This window comes from Zootoca vivipara, chromosome 15 (genome assembly GCF_963506605.1).
Source record: "Zootoca vivipara chromosome 15, rZooViv1.1, whole genome shotgun sequence".
Classification (NCBI taxonomy): Eukaryota; Metazoa; Chordata; class Lepidosauria; order Squamata; family Lacertidae; genus Zootoca; species Zootoca vivipara.
In genome coordinates, this window is record NC_083290.1 from 262728 (window position 1) to 271027 (window position 8300).

The window sequence follows — 8300 nt, forward strand, 5'->3', positions numbered from 1 at the left end:
GTGGTCGGGCTCCCATTCTGCCACCCACCCCACACAACTGCACAAAGTATCTGTGAAGCTCTCAGGTGGATGTGGCTGGATGCCCACCTGTCCTCGCTTGCTCCACAGAGGAATTCCCCCAACAGACTAGAGGCCCCAACCAGGGTCTCCTTTCCTGGGGAGGGAGAGCACTGAGCTCCTCCCTTAACCCTCCTTGAGCTGCCATTTTCCTCTCTCGCAAGCCCACACCCTTTCATCAGTGGCTGTCTGTCTCTATGTGGTGGGAGCACCAGCAGGGCTGGAACAGAAGTAGGTGGGGGAAACGGCTAAGCAGAGCTGCTGAGAAAGTCCCCTATCTGGCTGCCCACCAACACCAGCTCCCAGCTGGGGCTGCCACGTTGCCCTCGGACCCCCAAGCAAGGCCAGAGCCCCGCGCTGCGCGGAAGAGACGTCCGACTTACCCGGAGGCCGCCGCGGCGAGGCTCGTCCACACCCATCCGGAGGCGCCGTCGGGGCAGGAGAGGAGCAGCCACGGCCAACAGTTCTTCAACTGGCAGCTTTAGTTGCGAGAGGGGAGACGTAAAGCATGCCACTGAAGAACTGCTGCGCGGTAGCCAGGCGGACCCACCAGGCGCAGAGCCTGCGGAGCGAGCGGGGACACGTTAGACGGCACGCACAGACCCCCGGCGGGCAGACACGGGCGCGCAGCTGCCGCCGCCTCCCTCCCAGCCGCCCCAGGCAGCCGCCGCCGCCGCTCTGGCCCGGCGAAGGGAAGCCCTGCGCAGCCTCCCCGCCTGCCTCCTCCTCCTCCCCAGGCGGCGGCGGCGGCGGCGCCCTCTCTGGCCTCCGGCTGGATGCCTAAGGAACCAGCAGCTTCCGCCAGAGCAGCTCTGACTCATCCCCGCTGGAGCGCCGCTCGGCCAAAGGGCTCCGCTCGCCTGCCCGCCCCCCTCGGGGCCCCGGCGCGGCACGCCCCCTCGGCCCGGCCAAAGGCAGCACCTCCACCACGGGGACCCTCGCCGGACGCCGGGCAGTAGGGAGCCCGGCTCCGGGGCCGCCCCGCCTTACCCAGCCGAGAGGCGCGACGCAACGCGCATTCCACGCGCGTTTGCTCCGGATGCTCCGCATTCCAGCCCGTCCGCCGGCCCCTTCGGCGGTGGCCGCGCTGAACTTCGGCCCGAAGGCGGCCCGGCCGGACTCCACCCCTCCTGCCGGGGGCTCCGAGGCAAGCAGCAGCAGCCGACCTGGGCCAAGGCTGCGGCCCGGGCGCGCTCCGACGGCGCAGCGCAAGAAGGGGCCCCGTGCTGTCCTTGGGGCGCTGCCTGGACGCCTCCCTGGCAGGGCGCGCCAAACTTTCCCGGAGTGGGATGAGGAGTTGGCCGCCCGGGTAACAAGGCGGCTGGTCTCGGGACACTCCCTCGGGGTGGAGGGACAACCGCACGCGTTACCCCCGGCCGGGTCTGCGCATAGGTCGGTCGCGGGGTAGCGAGACGCCCCTCCCCCCGAGGGCCCCAGGCAGGGCCGGGCACAAGGGAAGGTGACCTCCGGCGACGGCGGGGCGGGTGCCACCCACTGGAAACCCTATAACCGGCCTCTGGTTGCATAAGCGGCGCCGGCCGCAGCCCCGTCGCGGCAGCCCCGCCGAGTAACCCTTTCGCCCCCACCCCGAAGTAGGGCAGACAGGGACCCCGCTTGGCCCGGGAGGGGGAGGGAGCAGCAGGGGGCAAGTGGGAGTCAGCGGGGACCCCTGGGCGGCCACCTCCGTCGAGGGAGGAACCCCCGCCACCTCTGTCATTCCGGGGTAGGAACTCCGCAGTTGGCCGAAGGGACCCCGGCTCAAGGGCCGGGACTCGCGGCTCGGCGCCCCTTACCCTCTCCCTCTCCGCCGGCCGCCTGCCTGCCTGCCCTCCCCGCCGCACTCACCGGCTCCCGCTGCCTCTGATCAGCTGGCGGCCTCGCCTGCCACCCAGTCGCCGCCCCCCGATTGGCAAGCGGGCCGAGCCAATCAGCGCCTGCGGGGACCTCCCTCGGCCCTGAGCCCCCGCCCCATCCCGCTGCAACGTGCGAGCCAAGCCGGCCGTGATTGACAGGGGCTGAGCCGGGGAGGGGAGCGGAGAGGGGGCTCGGCTGGCTGGCCCAGGGAGACCCCGCCACCGCGCCAGGGGTTGCCGGGAAATGTAGTTTGGGGAGCACCGGCTCCGGGAACCTCCCGACATGCCCGGCGCCGCCACTGTGAGTTGGCATTTTCGAGGGGAGTCAAAGATTGCGGCGGGGCGAGCCCGTTTGGGGGGGGGCAGGAAAGAGCCTCGCGCGCGCATCTGGGCTCTCTAGAATCGGAGGGGGCCCTCGAATGAATGCAATAGGGAAAAGCGGCCGGGGGGGGTCATCCCTGGCAATTGATGCCATTAATGCTCATTGCAATACTTTCTGTCTTGCTCGCCAGCCCTTGGCCCGCTTTCGCTTTGCAAGCCAACCCCCCCCCCCCAATCCGCCCCCGTTTCTTTGCTCCTGGGGTCGCGCGCACTGCAGCTTTAACGAGAGTTCCAGCTCAATGACGCAGGCAAAGATTCCGAGATGTTGCAAACTGCGGGAGCCAATCGGAAGCGCCTCTCTGGTCCTTCTTCGCCGCCCGCCAATCGGAGCCCGTCCAGGGGGCGTGGCCCAGGGAACTCAGTTGAACTCGGTGACTTGGCAATCCGGGCCGGGCGGACGATGACTGCGCAAATTGTTTAAAGGGACAGACGCCCGATCTGCCCTGCTGCGCCTCCCGCACATAGCTGCCAAGTTTTCCCTTTTCTCGCGAGGAAGCCTATTCAGCATAAGGGAAAATCCCTTTAAAAAAGGGATAACTTGGCAGCTATGCACTCCCGCAGCGGGTGGGGGTGGGGAGCTCCGCGGGAGAACTCTGGAGAGAAGTGCCGGCAATTGTGGCGGGGGAAGAATGGCGAAACAAGAGCGCCCCGGAGCATGTGCAAAGGACTCCTCACGGCCGGCTCGGTCTCGGAGCCTATTTTAAAGCCCTGGTGATGGCGCAGGCCCAGTTTCTTTGCATTCACGTCTTGGGCTTGGGCGCGGCGGGGTGCGCTGGCCTGGGCGAGAGGGAGGCGCCTCTGGGTGTCTGGAGATGTGTTATTGGTGGGAAGACATAGTGGCGTCGTGTGAACGCACCACGTTTGACGTCTGTTGCCTTAAAGGCTACCGAGCGCTGCCAATGTGAGGATGAGTCAGGGGGATTCACATCTGCTCCCCCACCTGGGCCGCCGCTTGCCCAGATGCGCTCGCCTTACACGTGCGAACCAATTGCCCTTGGCAAAACCGTTCTAGCTACTCAGCTGGTGGGGGCGGAGGAATAGTGATTCGCGCTAAACGGGGGGCAGTCTCTGAGCACATGCAGAGTGCTTGTCCATTCCCCATACAGTAGTCGCAGAGGCCCGTCTCTGCCCTCCGGAGATTTTTCCAGGACAAAGGCGGAGCCCTGACCTCCAGGACCTATTCTAACTGCCGCCCCTCTCTCGGTACAGAAGCACCGTTTTGAAGCCTATGAACCACCGCATTGCATTCACACGAACACCCTCAGCGAAGCTTCTGCCCCTTTAAGAAAGTTTGGCCGCCCTTCGCCCCAGTAACAGCTGATGGATGCAAAGCAGCAACCGGGCCCTCAGGGGGCCAATCAGCTCTTTCCACATCCCGCCCACGTGATTACCACGCGCCCGAGAAGCCGCAGCGGCGGCCGTGCAATCAACCGGGGGGGGGGCAGCCCACGTGCGCCACTTCCCCGAAATTGGATCTTAAAGGGGCCGCCGGCTGCATACTCCCGCCCCCCCCCACTCCGAGGGAAGCCCCCTTGCTCTCAGCGGTGGAAAATCACGAAGCACCGCGTTGCGAGTTAGGTTTTCTTTGCACGTGTAGACAGCAGCAGGTGGGCCAAGCCAGCCTTTCATAGAATCAGAGTTGGAAGAGACCAGGAGGGCCATCCAGTCCATAGAATCATAGAGCTGGAAGATACCTCAAGGGCCATCCAGTCCAACCCCCTGCCAAGCAGGAAACACCATCAAAGCATTCTTGACATATGCCTGTCAAGCCTCTGCTGTCAAGCCATATGCCTGTCAAGACCTCCAAAGAAGGAGACTCCACCACACTCCTTGGCAGCAAATTCCACTGCCAAACAGCTCTTACTGTCAGGCAAGTTCTTCCTAATGTTTAGGTGGAATCTTCTTTCTTGTAGTTTGAATCCATTGCTCAGTGTCCGCTTCTCTGGAGCAGCAGAAAACAATCTTTCTTCCTCCTCCATATGACATTCCTCATAAGGCATCGTTTCCAGGCCTTTGACCATTTTGGTTGCCCTCTTCTGGACACATTCCAGCTTGTCAGTATCCTTCTTGAACTGTGGTGCCCAGAACTGGACACAGTACTCCAGGTGAGGTCTGATCAGAGCAGAATACAGTGGTACTATTACTTCCCTTGATCTAGATTCTATATTCCTATTGATGCAGCCCAGAATTGCATTGGCTTTTTTAGCTGCTGCATCACACTGTTGACTCATGTCAAGTTTGTGGTCTACCAAGACTCCTAGATCCTTTTCACATGTACTGCTCTCAAGCCAGGTGTCTCCCATCCTGTATTTGTGCCTTTCATTTCTTTTGCCCAAGTGTAGTACTTTACATTTCTCCTTGTTAAAATTCATCTTGTTTGCTTTGGCCCAGTTGTCTAATCTGTTAAGGTCATTTTGAAGTGTGATCCTGTCCTCTGGGGTATCAGCCACCCCTCCCAATTTGGTGTCTTCTGCAAACTTGCTCAGGATGCCCTCAAGCCTATCATCTAATTCATTGATAAAGATGTTGAATAAGACTGGGCCCAAGACAGAACCCTGTGGCACCCCCCTGTCCAACCCCCTGCCGAGCAGGAAACACCATCAAAGCATTCTTGACATATGGCTGTCAAGCCTCTGCTTAAAGACCTCCAAAGAAGGAGACTCCACCACACTCCTTGGCAGCAAATTCCACTGTCGAACAGCTCTTACTGACTAAATTGGAGCAATGGCTCATCCTAAGGACAAGGCGGGCCCTGCTGGCTCAGGCCACAGCTAGCCCACAATAGTCCAGGGAGTGCCCTGTTCTCCCAGTGGCTGGACAGTGAGAAACCAGCAAGCAGGATCCAGGTGCAAGGGTAGAAATCAAAGCACTGCTGCCTGTAGGTGTGGAAGCAGAGTGTGGCCACAGTGGCTGAGAGCCATCAAGAGTCCTCCCCTCCATGACCCAAGAGCCACATGCAGAAGGTCCAGGCAGAGATGGGAGGAGACACTTTGGCCCAAACCCTGGCCAGCTGCTTGTGTTGAGAGTGGGGCACAGAGTAGCAGCCTAGGCCTGATGCAGCCTAGGCCTTTCCCTCCTGCTCTTTTGCTACTCTGACACTGGCCAGGCACAAATGGACGCATCCTGCCCGAAGAGGATTGCAGCCTAACTGAGAGGCTGGGGAGGGAGAGGGAAGAGGCCCATTGCCAAATCCTGGCCACGGAATCAGCCACGAGGCAGAAGTCCAGCATGGAGGAAGCAGGTGAATGTTGGAAGGTGGAAGGATGGTGGGGCTCTAGATATGATAGATGTGTATTGCAAAGGCTTCTGAAAGGGGAGAAGGAGGAGGCGGCCGATTGGCTGGAGGGAGACTTTGCTAAGCCCTAATTAGCCTAAGCGGCTTTTGGAGATGGCTTCCTAGTCGTCAGTCTCTGGCAAGGAAGCCAAGGGGCCAAAAGGGCCCAGAGGGAGGCAGAGGATTTTTAAGCAGGGCTGCCTGCCAGGGATTCTTTAGCCATGATTTATGCATTGCAGCAGGTTGGACTAGATGACGCTTGGGGGTCCCTTCCACCTCTACAATTCTATGATTTTATTATTCTATTCTTCTGCCTCTTTGGTCAGGTTCAAGGGGGGCACTTTGGGAGGGCTGTGGGGGCTGCTGCCTGTGAGGGTGAGGATCGAAGGCACAGGAGGCAAAGAAGCCAAGCACACGGGCACAGAGCCCCTGCTTGGCATGCAGATGGCTCTGCCCCACTGGCGGCATCTCCAGGTAGGCCTGAAGCCCTGGGAGAGCCACTGCTGCTGATCCATGTGGACCATCAGATTCTTCTGATGGAGGAGAGGGCTATCTGTGGCCACTAACCACAAGGACTCTGCTCTGCAAGTTGGGAGGCAGTAAATGCTTCTGAATCCTGGTTGCTGGAAACTGCAGGAGGGGAGAGGGCTCTTGCGCTCGGATCCTGCTTGCGGGTTCTCTATTTAGGCACCTGGCTGGTGACTGTGAGGACAGGATGCTGGAACGGATGGGCCACTGGCCTGATCCAGCAGGCACTTCTGATGTTCTTATGACTCAGCAGAAGGCGGCTTCTCTTGTCCCTGTGAGGAAGCAGGCCAGGAAGCTTCAGGAGGGCTGTTGAGAGAGGATTGTTTATTCCCCCAAGCTTGACACAGCAGCTTCTATTTCACCCAAACACACTGACCTCTTCCTCTAGCCTGCCTTGGCAACTTAGTCCCTAGAGGTGACCTGTTACATAGTGACCAGGTGCCCCAGGAGAGACAGGAACGGGGTGGGCGCTTTCAAAAGGGACCACCAACTCGCTCCTGGTGGCTGCAACTCCTTTTCCTCCCTCTGGAGTCTGCCAATCCCTCACCCAGAAAGTTGCTTGTCCCTTCCTCCTCTGGGTAAGCCCCTGCGCCCCCTTCTCCCCTCCCCAGTCCTGAATTGCCTCTCTCTCCTGTCCTTGCAGGACTCCTGGGCTGCCAAGGCCCCTCCAGACCCTGCCAGAAGTTGCAGAGCGGATCAGGCTGCTGCGCATGAGCCAATGCCCCAGCAATGTCAACTATGCACCTCCGCCCTTCCTGCAGCATGTGGGCCTGACGGAGCCCTGGAGGCAGCTCAGGGCGGCAGGGGACTCCCTTTCCAGCCAGAGAGACACAGAGGTGCCCAGGGGTGGTGCCACAGCCCGGCAGCCCCCCTGGAAGGGGGAAGGTACCCAGGGAGGTCTATTCCACACCCTTCCCTTTTGTTCTGGCCCAGGAGGAGCAGGACAAACCCACCTGGGCAGAAAAGGCCCCCATAAGCAGCTCCTGGTTCTCCCGCCAGACCTTGCCTGCATGTGTGAACACAGGTGTAAAGGGCACCATCCTGAGGGATGCCACGTGGGAGGGGGAAAGGCAGCCTCTGCCTGGGCCCCTCCGCCCTCAGCAGCCACGGGGGGCGTAGAGGGAGGGAGCCTTGCTTGTCTCACTCTCCAGACATTCCTGGATGAGTCATGGGAGGAGGCGGAGGCAGAGGAATGCTCTGTGGCTACAGGGGCAGCAGCAGAAATCCAGCAGTCGTGGCCTTCGCTCTTCCCATGTCACCTGAACCTCCCCCCCCCATTGGCCTGGAGGGTGTGGGGAGGCCAGAGAGCAGCTGACCCATAGCTGGAGGCCTGGAGCAAGAGAGTTGGCTGCAGAGATGGGGTGAGGAAGGTGGACCTAGGCCCAGGCAGCTGCTTTTGCTTCGGGGGACCCAGGTCTATCTCACGACGCTAGGTGCCAACCAGGAGGGCTGCGGCAGAATCATAGAGTTATACAGCTGGAAGGGTCCCCCCAGTGTCATCTAGTCCAACCCCCTGCGATTCAGGAATGCAGCTAGAGAGGAAGGCATCCAACCCATGTTTGGAAACCTTCAATGAAGAAGGCAGGAGGCTTTCCTTGGGGAAAATAGTTTCTGAGCCATCTCAGTGAAGTAAAATTTAAGCTGGTTCCTATGAACCCAGAGAAATGGATCCTGACCCAGGGAGAGCCCAAGGATCCAGGCAAGCAGGCACGATGTTGCCGCTGGCCGTAGAATGACAGACCTCCCCTTTCATGATGTACCTATGATGAATCTAGGGAGAGGGGTCTTGGGCTACACCCCTTCTGTGACATATTCTGTCTTCCTGTGCTGCTTCAGACATGTTTCTGTACATTCATGTACATGTTTTATGAACATATATATATATATATATATATATATATATATATATATATATATATATGACCTCAAAATTCTTATAACATCAGCTAGAAAGCTGGCTCTTCCCGTAGGGATTTCTAATAATAATAATAATAAGAAGAACCAACTCCTCTCCTAGGGAAGGGGGCCGCAGCCGCGGCCCCCTCCGCTTCTGCGTTAGATGGAAGACACGAGGAAGAGGCTCACACTCCCAGGCTCTCCCGTCGGCCCTGCCCGACGTCACCCATCGCCAGCCCCGTTAGTGCCAGAGCCTTTACGAGCCGCTGCCTCGCCAGCGCCACTTTCCCGACTGCGGCCTCGGGGCGCCT